General features: G+C 45.6%; 1 protein-coding gene across 3 annotated transcripts in view; it reads left to right on the top strand.

Moving 5' to 3' along the window:
- The first annotated feature begins 16 nt into the window (after positions 1 to 16).
- The window catches only part of RAB20 (RAB20, member RAS oncogene family), a 119,339-nt gene continuing 104,846 nt past the window's right edge, over positions 17 to 14,509 (top strand). Inside the window, exons 1-2 of one of the 3 annotated variants that reach the window (XR_009213329.1) lie at positions 17 to 254; positions 8,703 to 10,119. The gene's annotated coding sequence lies outside the window, so the exon portion shown is untranslated. Of the gene's footprint in view, positions 255 to 8,699; positions 10,120 to 14,509 lie in introns of those variants that run through there. The other 2 variants (XR_009213328.1, XR_009213327.1) reach the window with 2 other exon arrangements.

Genomic DNA, 14,509 nt, shown 5'->3' with positions numbered 1-14,509 from the left:
TCTGGCCTAAGAGAGTTCGGCTGGAAGGCAGGTTGAAGAGTTAACAACGCTCTGGTTCAGGGTCTGGGTTGTGTTTATCGGCCCATTTTTAGGCATGCGGAGTTATAGAAAATGATTTTGCCGGCAGGTGGAGTGCCGAGGCCCACTATGTGCTCCCAATGTAGCAGTCAGGTGCCTTTCTGCTCCAGGTGCAACCTCTGCCCTGAACCCCAAACCAGCTCACTGCGAGGCCCCTTCGCTTTCCACCGTCTCAGGTAAGGGCAGCTCCATCACTCCAACGCTGAGGCCCAAACCCTTGGAAGGCATCGTGACCTCTCCTGCCCTCCCACCCACGCTCCTCCTGTGGCTGATGGCCTCTCACCTCCACCGCCACCCTATTTGAAGCCACTCTCATGGTGCTAAAGGAAATTTGTGGGGCCAGGTGTGGTGGCTCACGTGTGTGATCCCAATGCTTTGGGAGGCCAAGATGGAAGGATCATTTGAGCCCAGGAGTTTGAGACCAGCCTGGGCAACATAACATAAGGAGACCCCCTTCTCTACCAAAATTTTTTTGGAAAATTACCAGGGGATGGTGTTGTGCACCTGTAGTCCCAGCTACTTGAGAGGCCGAGGTGAGAGGATGGCTCAACATGTCAGAGGCCTTTTAACCACAGCGATTCCATCTTGAATAAGGACTAGGTAAAATGAGGGTGAGATCTACTGGGCTGCATTCCCAGGAGGTTAGACATTCTTGGCCACAGGATGAGATAGGTGGTGGGCACAAGATACAGGTCACAAAGACCCCACTGATAAGATGACACAGTAAAGAAACCGGCCCAAAGCCTACCAAAACCAAGATGGCCACAAAAGTGACCTCTGGTGTCCTCGCTGCTCATTATTTGCTGATTATAATGTATTAGCATGCTAAAAGACACTCCTACCAGCGTCATGACAGTTTACAAATGCTATGGCAACATCAGGAAATTACTCTATATGGTCTGAAAAGGGGAGGAACCCTCAGTTCCAGGAATTGCCAACCCCTTTCTCAGAAAACTCATGAATAATCCTCTCCTTATTTAGCCTATAATCAAGAGATAACTATAAGTGTGTCTGGAGTTGGTTCCTGCCGGTGGGTTCTTGGTCTCGCTGACTTCAAGAATGAAGCCGCGGACCTTCACAGTGAGTGTTACAGCTCTTAAAGGTGGCATGGACCCAAAGAGTGAGCAGCAGCAAGATTTATTATGAAGAGGCCGGGCGTGGTGGCTCATGCCTGTAATCCCAGCACTTTGGGAGGCCAAGGCAGGCGGATCACAAGGTCAGGAGATGGAGACCATCTTGGCTAACATGGTGAAACCCCGTCTCTACTAAAAATATAAAAAATTAGCCAGACGTGGTGGTGGGTGCCTGTAATCCCAGCTACCCAGGAGGCTGAGGCAGGAGAATGGCGTGAACCCAGGAGGTGGAGCTTGCAGTGAGCCAAGATCGCGCCACTGCACTCCAGCCTGGGCAACAGAGCGAGACTCCACCTCAAAAAAAAAAAAAAAAAAGATTCATTATGAAGAGCAAAAGAACAATGCTTCCACGGCATGGAAGGGGACCCAAGCGGATTGCTGGTGCTGGTTGGTGGGGGGATGGGGCAGCTTTTATTCCCTTATTTGTCCCCTCCCATGTTCTGTTTCTGCCCTATCAGGATACCCTTTTTTCAATCCTTCCTGCAATTGGCTACTTTTAGGATCCTGCTGATTGGTGCATTTTACAGAGTGCTGATTGGTGCGTTTTACAATCCTTGCTAGCTACAGAGCGCTCATTGGTGCATTTTACAATCCTAGCTACAGAGTGCTGATTGGTGCATTTTACAATCCTCTTGTAAGACAGAAAAGTTCTCCAAGTCCCCACTAGACCCAGGAAGTCCAGCTGGCTTCACCTCTCATAAGTATACTCAGTCAAGCAGCCAGTGCCACTGCTCTGCCTATGGAGTAGCCATTCTTTTATTCCCTTTCTTCATAAATTTGCTTTCAATTTATGGACTCGCCCAGAATTCTTTCTTGCACAAGGTCCAAGAACCCTCTTGAGGTCTGGATTGGAAGCCCTTTCTGATAACAGAGTGAAACCCTGAACTGCACCTACCAGACCAAACCAATAAGGAGTTTAACTACAGTAACTGAGCTTTACTTAATGGCAGGAAACTCTGTAACCAGTTAAGCAATGAAGCTATAATCAAATTAGCTGTCTCGGTCACACACTTCTGTTTCCTATAGGTGCTGTCAGATCAGGTTTCTGGTTGGAGTTCTCTTACCTGCTCTGGTTTGGAGGGCTGCCCCATTCGGGAATCTGCTTTGTTTTGCTCAAATACACTCAGTTAAAACATACACGTGTCTAAGGTTTTTCCGTTTAACAGTGTGTAGCCTGGATGATGGCAGTAGTCTGCTGCATGAGTGTCAACGAAAAGAGTCAAACTCTAAAATATTTGAGGTTTATTCTGATCCAAAGATGAGTGACCATGGCTTGTAACATAGCCCCTGCAGATCCTGAGAACATGTGCCCACGGTAGTCGGGCTACAGCTTGGTTTTATACATGGTAGGGATACAGAAGACATCAATCAGTACATGTAAGAAGTACATTGGTTCAGCCCAGAAAGGTGGGACAACTCCAAGAGAGGGGCTTCCAGTCATAGGTGGATTCAAAGATTCTCTGATTGGCAATTGGTTGAAAGTTTACTTAAAGACATGCAATCAATAGAAGGAAGTGTCTGGGTTAAGATAAGGGGTTGTGCAGATGAGGCCTCCAGGTAGCAGGCTTCGAAGAGAATGGATTGTAAATGTTTCTTTTTGTTGTTGTTGTTTGAGACAGAGTCTCACTCTGTTGCCCAGGCCGGAGTCCAATGGCACAATCTTGGCCCACTGCAACCTCCGCCCCCCAGGTTCAAGCGATCCTCCCTACTCAGCCTCCCAAGTAGCTGGAACTACAGGCATGCACCACCATGCCCAGCTAATTTTTGTATTTTTAGTAGAGACAGGGTTTCACTGTGTTGGCCAGGATGGTCTCGAACTCCTGACCTCAAGTGATCCGCTGCCTTGGACTCCCAAAGTGCTGGCATTACAGGTATGGCCCACCACACCTGGACTTTGTAAATGTTTTTTATCAAACTTCAGGTGCCAGGTCTTAGTAAATTATCTCCCGAATCAAGAAAAAGACCTGAAAAGGAAGGGGATTCTCTACAGAATGTAGATGTCTTTCCCTAAAGAGACAGCTGTGCAAGGCTATTTCAAAATGTGCCAAATGAATATATTTGGGGTAAAATACTCCAATTTCTTTCAGGGCTTGCAATCTGTCACATTTGTATCTTATTGCTACAAAAAGTCTGCTTTGTCAGTCTTAAGGTCTCTGTTTTAACGTTAATGCTGGTCAACTGTGCCTGAATTCCAAAGGGAGGATGGTATAATGAGGCATCCATCCCCCCTTTCCATCTCGGCCTGAAGGAGTGTTTCAGGTTTACTGTAGAATGCCCTTGGCACCCTCCCCAGCCTCTGCCTCTGTCATCACATGATGGTCTCCTTGTTCTCATGCGGGATTTTCCTCTCCTTTAAGGACACCAGTCATATTGGAGTAGGGCCCACCCTAATGATCTCATCTCATCTTAATTCAATAATCTATAAAGAACTCACTTCCAGTTACAGGTATAGTCACAGGTACTAGGGGTTAGGATTTAACATATTTTGAGGAGACACAACTCAACCCATAACACCTTCTGTTAATAAATTAACCTCCCTGCTTTCCTACAGCAATAGAATGATCTTTCTTATAAGTCATATCATGTCACTCCTCTGCATAGAACCATCCAACTATTTTCCATTACACTCAGATTAAAATTAAAGTGCATTCCATCACCCTCCAACCCCTATATGATTGGCGTCCTCAATCACCTACAGCTGTCAGAGGTCTCAGGAGGGTCTCCGGATGCCACTGAGACCCCAGCCCCAGCCAGTTTCCAAGTTCTTGACACCAGCATGAGAAAGAATTCAGGGACACGTCAGAATGAAACGAAAGGCAAGAAGCTTTTACCGCAAAGCGAAAGCACACACGTAAAAGAGAATTGCAGGTGTGCTCAGCAGAGTGAGTCACTCACATCAGAGTTTGAGTTTCTAATTTTATGGATTTTTTTTAAATTAGGAGGTGGAATAATCATAAGGCATTCTGGAAAAGGAGTGATTTCAGGGACTCCCTCCCCCCGTTACCACAGACTTTTCCCCTTATTCGAGTTTTCCCAGGATCATGGACATATCACCCTGACCAGGATTTGACCATTTTCTCTTCCCTATTTTGGGTTTTCTGTTAACCTGTGGTTTCTTTGCCTCGTTCTTATTCTAGCTATTGTTTGGGTTTTTCCATCCTCCTATGACCACCCAGTGCTATTCCCATCTCATTTTCCCCCTGGGAGATTTCCATCCCTTCTTCTTTTTCCTTCCTTCCTTCCCTCCCTCCCTCCTTCCTTCCTTCCTTCTTTCCTTCCTTCCTTTCCTCTCTTTCTTGACAGGGTCTCTATGTTACCCAGGCTGGGATGCAGCGGCGTAATCATGGCTCACCGCAGCCTCCCCTTCCCAGGCTCCAGCGATCCTCACACTTCAGCTTCCTGAGTATCTGGGACCACAGGTGTGTGCTACCACACCCAGCTAATTTTTGTATTTTTGGTAGAGATGGGGTTTTGCCATGTTGTGCAGGGTAGTCTCAAACTTTTGAGCTCAAGCGATCTGCCCACCTTGGCCTCCCAAAGTGCTGGGATTACAGGCATGAGCCACCGTGCTCAGCCATTCCATCCCTTATTCTTGAGGGAGATGAGGGAGGAGGTCAGTCTTCTGTGTCATCTTCCTGCTGATTTAAGAGCGCTGGCCCTGCCTACCGAGGGCATGGGAATCTCCGGCTGCTTGATCTAAGGGTTCCCAGGGGACAGCAGGAGAGTCTGATTCCAAGACAGGAAGCGGCTGGAACCCAGCTTGAAGGTCACCTTTACCTGGATCTGCTGTAACCAGAGACAGGCACTTTACAAGCAAGTTGAATATGCATGGGCCAAATATTAACAATGATGAGATCACCCTTAACGGGCCCCAAAGTGGTAAAAACCAGGTACTAGAAGGTACAGCAGCTTTAACAGCATCCCACATAAAATCAGCAGGAGGGTTTTTCTTTTCGAAGGTGCAAAGGCATTTTGCCTGGTCATTTGTGCCTGAATTCCAAGGCATGGGGGAAGGTGGAGTGTCTGACCCCCAGCTTTCCATCATGGTCTGAACTAGTTTTTCAGGTTTTTTTTTTTTTTTATTGGATCCCCTTTGGGCAAGAGGCGTGTCCCTTCTACTGGGGAGGCTGCAGATTTTTTTTAGTTTATAGTCCGCCTTTTTTGTCAAGGTATGCCAGAGGCAGTGTCAATAGCCAAGCTTTTGTTTTGTCCCATATTGATGCCGGGGGTGGTGTGCTACCTGCGCCAGGTCTATCATGTCCCTCAGTGGGACCCCTATGGCTAAGGGACTTAGAGTCAAAAGACTTACAGCCAATTAAATATTCTAAGCCAAATGGAATGGAAGTGGGCAGGCACTCATTAACCTTCATATCTCTTTTAAGCAACATAAGAGCCAAAAGCCAAAAGACAAAGTAACAAAATTGACTTATTTCTAAATTATGTGCATTGAGCCACCGTAATCTGGTTTGTGGCAATTAGCTATACAAAACACAAGCATTTTGTTAAGCTGCTGAGGCATCTCTGTGCCCTTCCTTGATTTGGAGGATCTGAATTAATTTTATTCCTCAGAATTGGCCCTTACGATCTCATGCTGGGCCTGGAGGGATTGTATAGTTCAAATTCTGGAGGCACAACAAACACAAGGAACTAACAACATTTTAAACAAAAAGGTCACAAGCCCTGCCTAGTTTTGCAAATGATAGAAAAAAAATTAAACCTTTATATTATTTAGTATCTAGGCATAGAATAAATTACATTATTTCAAATAAAGGCAAAATTATTAAATGAACCTTAATGTGTTTGAATACAGGCCTGTCACTGTGTTTCATGAAAGCAGTTTACTTTGAGTGTCACCTTTGCCCGGGTCTAAAGATGAGGCTTTGGTCACCTTGAGTTTGGTGTCAGTTTCTGGTAGGAGTCAGTGCCTTCTTCAGATGTGATACGTGTACCCAGGAGTCAAGGCCCTGCAACTTAACAGCACGAAAATTAGTTAATAGACCCTGATAGGGACTCTCTCAAGCGGCTAAGGGAGTTCTTCAGCTGATTTGCTTCCAGTAAATGTAATTATCAGGCCAGAAGTGGTGATACTGGAGTTCGTGGTCTGACTGGAAGCTGTAGAAAGGTTCTACAGCTGGGCAAGATGGCTCGCGCCTGTAATCCCAGCACTTTGGGAGGCCGAGGCGGACGGATCACTAGGTCAGGAGTTCGAGACCAGCCTGGCCAACATGGTGCAACCCCCGTCTCTACTAAAGATACAAAAAATTAGCTGGAACGTGGTGGCACGTGTCTGTAATCCCAGCTACTCAGGAGGCTGAGGCAGGAGAATCACTTGAACCCTGGAGCCGGAGGTTGCAATGAGTCAGGATCTCTCCATTGCACTCCAGGCTGGGCGACAGGGCAAGACTCCATCTCAAAAAAAAAAAAAAAAGTTCTACAACTTTGCAGCAATTAATTTTTATAGATTTTAAAAGCCCCAGCAATAAGACTACCTCAGAGACTTAATTTAGGATTTTGATTTTGAGGACGTTTATTAAAGATGTTAAAAGGCTCAAAACATCTGATCCAAACAGAAGCACAGGTCATTGTAAAATAACACTTACTTAACCAAAGTGATAATCAGAAGACTTTAAAGGCAATACAGAAGGCAATATGGATGTAAAAACCTTGACCCTTTTACATTTCAGTTTTTGCAATCAAAAACTTAATAAAGACAGCACGAGAATTATAAAATCTTGTCTCTTAAGCCAGTTACCAAAAAAGCAAAGAAAAATCTTCTGCAGTGACTGCGTCTCCTTATGAGAAGCCCACTTAGATAACCTGGAAGTCAAGTTTGATGAAAAAGTACTGGAATTTAATCAGACACAGGAAGAGTGTGTTCAAGGTTATGAGTATACCAGGGAAATACATGACTCTTAGGAACAGCATGAGAAATTTTTTGATTACACTGAAAATTTAGATGTATCAAAAAAAGCCTAGAGTACAGAATGGAGGAAAACAATGTTTTCTGTTTTGACCTTCAAGATAAAACATTTCAGCCTTAGGCCATAACAGTAAAATTGAAACCAGAGGAAAAAAGTTACAAGAGCTGACAAAAAAGCTGAGTTACCATCTCAGGCCTTCTCAACAGAGAAAAGGCAGAAACAGATTATTATGAAAAGCAAAAGTTCAATTAATGTTATTGAGAGCAAATCAATACTTTAAGGAAGCTTTGTTTTAACATACAGGACTATTATAAATGATTTCCTTTTATAAAAATTCCGTTAAAAAATTTTTTTTTAATTTTTTTCTAAGACAGAGCCTGGCTCTGTCACCCAGGCTGGAATGCAGTGGCACGATCTTGGCTCACTGCAACCTTCGTCTCCCACGTTCAAGTGATTCTCTTGCCTCAGCCTCCTGTGTAGCTGGAATTACAGGCATGAACCCCCATGCCCAGCTAATTTTTGTATTTTTAGTAGAGAGGGGGTTTCACCATGTTGGTCAGGCTGGACTTGAACTCCTGACTTCATATGAGCCTCCTGCCTCAGCCTTCCAAAGTGCTGGGATTACAGGCATGAGCCACCACACCTGGCCAGTTTCCTTTTAATTATAACCAAGTTAATCACATACAAAATTTCTTTCCCGAATTCCCATTTGCAAACCTTATGACAACATGCACAGACCATCTACAAAATGGCTCAAGCAATCCTCCTGCCTCAGCCTCCCAAAGTGCTGGGATTCTGGGTGTGAGGCACTGCATTCGGGCAATGCTTGGACTTTCTGACTTGTCCTAAACGTCCCTCTTTTGTAAATATTAGGTTGGTGCAAAAGTAATTGTGGTTTTTGCATTGTTGAAATTTGCCGTTTGACAATATATTCTTAAATACATGTGGTCATGCTACACATAATTTTAATGCATATTTCTCACTTTTTTTGCTAATGACTTATTACTTGCTGCTTTATTTTATATTTATTTAAGACTGCGAGGCCGGGCGCGGTGGCTCACGCTTGTAATCCCAGCACTTTGGGAGGCCGAGGTGGGCGGATCACGAGGTCAGGAGATCGAGACCACGGTGAAACCCCGTCTCTACTAAAAATACAAAAAAATTAGCCGGGCGTGGTGGCGGGCGCCTGTAGTCCCAGCTACTTGGAGAGGCTGAGGCAGGAGAATGGCGTGAACCCGGGAGGCGGAACTTGCAGTGAGCCGAGATTGCGCCACTGCACTCCAGCCTGGGTGACAGAGCAAGACTCTGTCTCAAAAAAAAAAAAAAAAAAAAAAAAGACTGCGGAAATAATATTAGACAAAAAGGAAATTCGAGCAATTTTCTTTTCTTTTTTTTTTTTTTTTTTTTTGAGTCTTGCTCTGCCGCCCAGGCTGGAGTGCAGTGGTGAGAGCTCGGCTCACTGCAAGCTCAGCCTCCCAAGTTCACGCCATTCTCCTGCCTCAGCCTCCCGAGTAGCTGAGACTACAGGTGCTCACCACCACGCCCGGCTAACTTTTTGTATTTTTAGTAGAGACAGGGTTTCACGGTGTTAGCCAGGATGGTCTCCATCTCCTGACCTTGTGATCCGCCCGCCTCAGCCTCCCAAAGTGCTGGGATTACAATCATGAGCCACCGCGCCCAGCCTCAAGCAATTTTCTTATTCGAGTTCAAAATGGATCATAAAGCAGCAGAGAAAACCTGCAACATCAACAACGCATTGACCTAGGAACTGCTAACGAACACACAGTGCAGTGGTGAGTCAAGAAGCTTTGCAGAGGAGACGAGAGCCTTGAAGGTGAGGGGCGCAGTGGCCGGCCATCGGAAGTTGACAACAACCGAGAGCAATCATTGAAGCCGATCCTCTTACAACTACACAAGAAGCTGCTGAAGAACTCAACGTCGACCATTCTACAGTCGATCGGCATTTGACGCATTGAAAAGGTGAAAAAGCTCAATAAGTGGTGCCTCATGAGATGAGCGAGAATCAAAAAAATTATAATTTTGAAGTGTCATTTCTCTTATTCTCCACAACAACAGTGAACCATTTCTTGATCCGATTGTGATGTAAGACGAAAAGTGGATCTTATACAACTGGCAACAACCAGCTCAGTGGTTGGACTGAGAAGCTCCAAGGCACTTCCCAAAGCCAAACTTGCACCGAAAACAGGTCCTGGTCACTGTCTGGTGGTCTGTGCTGGTCTGACCCACCACAGCTTTCTGAGTCCCAGTGAAACCATTACATCTGGGAAGTACGCTCAGCAAATCGAAGAGATGCATCGAAAACTGCAACGTCTGCAGCCGGCATTGGTCCACAGGAAGGGCCCAATTCTTCTCCACCACAGCGTCCCACCGCACATCACACAACCAACGCTTCAAAAGTGGAACAAATTGGGCTGCAAAGTTTTGCCTCATCTGTCATATTCACCTGACCTCTCACCAACTGACTACCACTTCTTCAAGCATCTCGACAACTTTTTGCAGGGAAAACGCTTCCACAACCACCAGGATGCAGAAAATGCTTTCCAAGAGTTCCTCAAATCCCAAAGCATGGATTTTTATGCTACAGGAATAAACAAATTTATTTTTCGTTGGCAAAAATGTGTTGATTGTTAACGGTTCCTATTTTGATTAATAAAGATGTGTTTCAGCCTTGTTATAATGATTTAAAATTTACGGTCCAAAACTGCAGTTACTTTTGCACCGACATAGGACAATAATTTACCATACAAGATCCTTTCTCTTTTACTTTTTCTTTTCGTTTTTTTTGAGATGGAGTCTTGTCTGTCGCTCAGGCTGCAGTGCAGTGTCACCATCTCAACTCACTGCAACCTCCGCCTCCAGGGTTCAAGTGATCCTCTTGCCTCACTCAGCCTCCTGAGTAGCTGGGATTACAGACGCCCGCCACAATGCCTGGCTAATTTTTAAAATTTTAGTGGAGACAGGGTTTCACTGTGTTGGTCAGGCTGGTCTCAGAACTCCTGAGCTCAAGTGATCCACCCACCTTGGCATCCCAAAGTGCTGGGATTATAGGCTTGAGCCATCGCACCCGGCCCAAGATTCTTTTTCATACAAAATTATTCTCTTTTCTATATACCCTTCCTGACCAAAAATACATCTTCATATCCATAGCTTTTTTTTTTTTCAAGACAGAGTCTCACTCTGTTGCCCAGGCTGGAGTGCAGTGTCATAATCTCAGCTCACTGCAACTTCCACCTCCCAGGCTCAAGTGATCCTCCTGCCTTAGCCTCCCAAGTAGCTGGACCTACAGGCATGAATCACCACACCCTGCTAAGTTTTGTAATTTTTTGTATAGACAGGGTTTCATCATGTTGCTCAGGCTGGTCTCAAACTCCTCAAGTGATCTGGCCACCTCAGTCTCCTAAAGTGCTGGGACTACAGGCATGAGCCATGGTGCCTGGCCCATATCCATAACTTTCATCACATCTTTCTCTTCCCTACTTACTGGCTTCTTTCTTCCTTATTTCAGGTGCGCAGCACCATGCTCAGCTAATTTTTTTTTTTTTGTATTTTTAGTAGAGATGGGGTTTCACCATGTTGGTCAGGCTGGTCTTGAACTCCTGACCTCAGGTGATCCACCCACCTCAGCCTCCCAAAGTGCTGGGATTACAGGCCTGAGCCACTGTGCCCAGACCGTTCCACAATTTTAGAGATATGTTTTCCCGTATCCTAAACTTTCCTTAATTGAAAATGACCCAGACATCCAATCAGTAATCCAAGCAGAGCTGTGGACCAAAATTTTGGGTAAAGTAACCTTTATGGAAGTTTGATTTTTCAAAAGCTTTTTTTCTTATCACTTCCTTCAGTTTTGTGAACCCCGAAAATTTGAGACAGGTCTTAGTTAATTGAGAAAGTTTATTTTGCCAAGATTGAGGACATGCACCCATGAGGCAGCCTCAGGAGGTCCTGACGACAGGTGCCCAAGGTGGTCAGAGCACAGTTTGGTTTTATACATTTTAGGGAGACATGAGACATCAATCAGCATATGTAAGATGAACATTGGTTGGGACTGGAAAGGCAAGACAACTCGAAGTGGGGAGGGGGCTTCCAGGTCATAGGTAGATAAGAGACAAATGGTTGCATTCCTTTTTTTTTTTTTTGAGATGGAGTTTTGCTCTTGTTGCCCAGGCTGGAGTGCAATGGCGTGATCTTGGCTCACCACAACCTCCACCTCCTGGGTTCAAGCGATTCTCCCGCCTCAGCCTCCCAAGTAGCTAGGATTACAGGCATGCGCCACCATGCCCAGCTGATTTTGTATTCTTTTAGTAGAGACGGGGTTTCTCCATGTTGGCCAGGCTGGTCTCGAACTCCTGGCCTCAGGTGATCCGCCTGCCTTGGCCTCCCAGAGTGCTGGGATTACAGGCATGAGCCACTGCACCTGGTCAAATGGTTGCATTCTTTTGAGTTCCTGGTTAGCCTCTCCAAAGGAAGCAATCAGATAAGCATTTATCTAAGTCAGCAGAGGGGTGACTTTGAATAGAATGGGAGGCAGGTTTGTTCTAAGTAGTTCCCAGCTTGACTTTTCCCTTTAGCTTTAGTCATTTTGGGTCCCAAGATATTTTCCTTTCACAGTTTCAAGTGAGTTTCTAAGGTTTACATTTTAGCCAGAACAAATTCTACAAGTAACCTTGAGAAGTAAGTTTTATCTCAACATGAGTAGCCTAATAATAGCAGATTCAAAGCAGGCAGAAAGAGAGAAAATAAATAGAGAGCTTCAGAATTTTCTATTTAATTTTATACTTGCAGGGCAAAAATTACCACTGGAATGCCAACAGGCTGACACTTCAGACAAGGGAATGGGACTCTGGGTTTAACACATTTTATGTCTTTCTTACCTTTTTTTTTTTTTTTTTTTTTTAATTTTTGAGACGGAATCTTGCTCTGTCACCAGGCTGGAGTGCAGTGGCGCGATCTCGGCTCACTGCAACCTCTGCCTCCCGGGTTCAAGTGATTTCCCTGCCTCAGCCTCCCGAGTAGCTGGGACCACAGGCATGTGCCACCACGCCTGGCTAATTTTTGTATTTTAGTAGAGACGGGGTTTCACCATGTTGGCCAGGATGGTCTCGAACTCCTGACCTCATGATCCACCCCGCTAGGCCTCCCAAAGTGCTGGGATTACAGGCGTAAGCCACCACGCCCAGCCATTTCTTACCATTTAAGTAACTAGAGCTGCAAAGAGAGGGACGTAGGTCTTTGAAAACATTTCTCTAAAACTGTGGAATGGTTGTATCTCTAGAATGCTAACATCTGACAAACAGTTCAGGATTTCTTCCTTCCAGTGAGTCTGTCTAGTAGAGAAGCTGCTTCCAGAGAGGTGAGTTCTTGTCAAAGGTGCTGAACCTTTGGTGAGGATGATTTGGAGAGTAGATGCAACACATCTCCGTGCCTGGTGACATGGAGAACCTGGGAATTTCTAATCTAGTTCAACTCTAAAAACACACCTGGGGAGGCAGGCATCCTGGGCATGCTGACACCCATTACAGCTCGAGGCTAGTGTTTACAGCAGCTATTTATGGAAGTTTGGCTTTTTAAAAAAAATTTTAGAGACAGGATCTCACTCTGTCTCCTAGGCTGGAGACAGTGGCATGATCCTAGCTCACTGCAGCCTTGAACTCCTGTGCTCAGGCGCTCCTTCTGCCTCAGCCTCCTGAGTAACTGGAACTGCAGGTGTGTGCCACCATGCCTGGTTAATTTTTAACTGTTTTTATTTTTTATTTTTATTTATTTATTTATTTTAGAGACAAGGGGCTTGCTATGTTGCCCAGGCTGGTCTCAAACTCCTGGCCTCAAAGGGTCGTCCTGCCTCAGCCTCCCAAAATGCTGGGATTTCAGGCATGAGCCACCACTCCCGGCTGCAAGTTTGATTTAGAAGTAAAAACAAAACAAACCCAAAGCAACAAAGCAACAAGTCAACAAAGCAACAGGGAAATATTCCCACTCGGTACAGTTTCATAGACTGTTTCTGAAGCTGTTATTTTAAAATCTTGCTCTTCTCTCAAAGTGCACTGACTCCTGGGAGGGGAGCGCTCTTCCCCTTTGCAAAGCCAGCTATTGCTGGGGCAAAGGACACAGGAGGGTAAAAGCCCTGGGGCTGGCTGGGCGGGAGGGAAAGGAGGGCTTCCTGCTGTAATGGTTAATCCTATGTGTCAATTTGTCTGGGACACAGCAACCAGATATTTGGTCAGACACATATGAAAATTGCTGTGAGGGCATTTTTAAGATGAGATTAACATTTAAATCAGTCCACTTTGAGTAAAGCAGATTATCCTTCACAATGGGGTGGGCCTCATGCAATCCGATGAAGGTCTTAAGAGAAAAGAATCACCTTTCCTTAGAAGCAGGTAGCTCTGACTGCAGACTGCTTCAGGCTCCCTTGTCCCCAGCCTGGCCCCTGCCCTGCAGACTGTGCACTTGCCATCTTCATGATTGCATGAGTCAATTCCTTAAATCTTTCTCAACACATACACACACACACGCACCCACACACATACGCACTTGCGTGCACACACACCCTATTGGTTCTGTTTTTCTGGAGAAGCGTCTCCAATACAGCCACCAAGGGTAGGAAAGGGATAAAAAGGCAGAAGGCTGGATACAGTGGCTCACGCCTGTAATCCCAGCACTTTGGGAGGCCGAGGCGGGTGCATCACCTGAGGTCAGGAGTTTGAAACCAGCCTGGCCAACATGCTGAAACCCTATATCTACTAAAAAATACAAAAATTAGCCAGGCATGATGGCGGATGCCTGTAGTCCCAGCTACTCAGGAGGTTGAGGCGGGAGAATCGCTTCAGCCTGGGAGGTGGAGGCTGCAGTGAGCTGAGATCGCTCCACTGCACTCCAACCTGGTCAAACGAGTGAGACTCTGTCTCAAAAAAAAAAAAAGAAAGAAAAAAGAAAAAGTAGATGGGCAGATAGCATCCCAAACAAAAATCCAACAGGTGAGGCCTGGGGTAGAGGAAAGAAGGTTGAACTAGGAATTGGGGGCTGTGGGTTTCAGTTTACGCTCTGCTAACGAAAGGGATATGTGATTGTTTTTCTTATTTTTTCTTTCTTTTTTGAGACAGGGTCTCACTCTGTCACCCTGGCTGGAGTCCAGAGGGGGAATCAAAGCTCACTATAACCTCAAACTCATGGGCTAAAGCGATCCTCCCTCTCAGCCTCCCTCTGCTTTCTCGTGTGTAAAGTTAGGAGGCGGGGTTTGGTATCTGTGGCCTTTCTTGCTCTGAATGTTGTGGCTCAAGGTCTCATTGTTCCTCCCGTGGCCAGTCCTGTGTGTGACTTCTGCCTGCTCTGGGCAGTGGGGTAGGTCTGGTGCTGGTT

This window comes from Hylobates moloch, unplaced genomic scaffold (assembly GCF_009828535.3).
Source record: "Hylobates moloch isolate HMO894 unplaced genomic scaffold, HMol_V3 SCAFFOLD_4, whole genome shotgun sequence".
NCBI lineage: Eukaryota > Metazoa > Chordata > Mammalia > Primates > Hylobatidae > Hylobates > Hylobates moloch.
The sequence above is the reverse complement of the archived record's forward strand: the minus strand, read 5'-3'. Positions and strand labels throughout refer to the sequence as shown.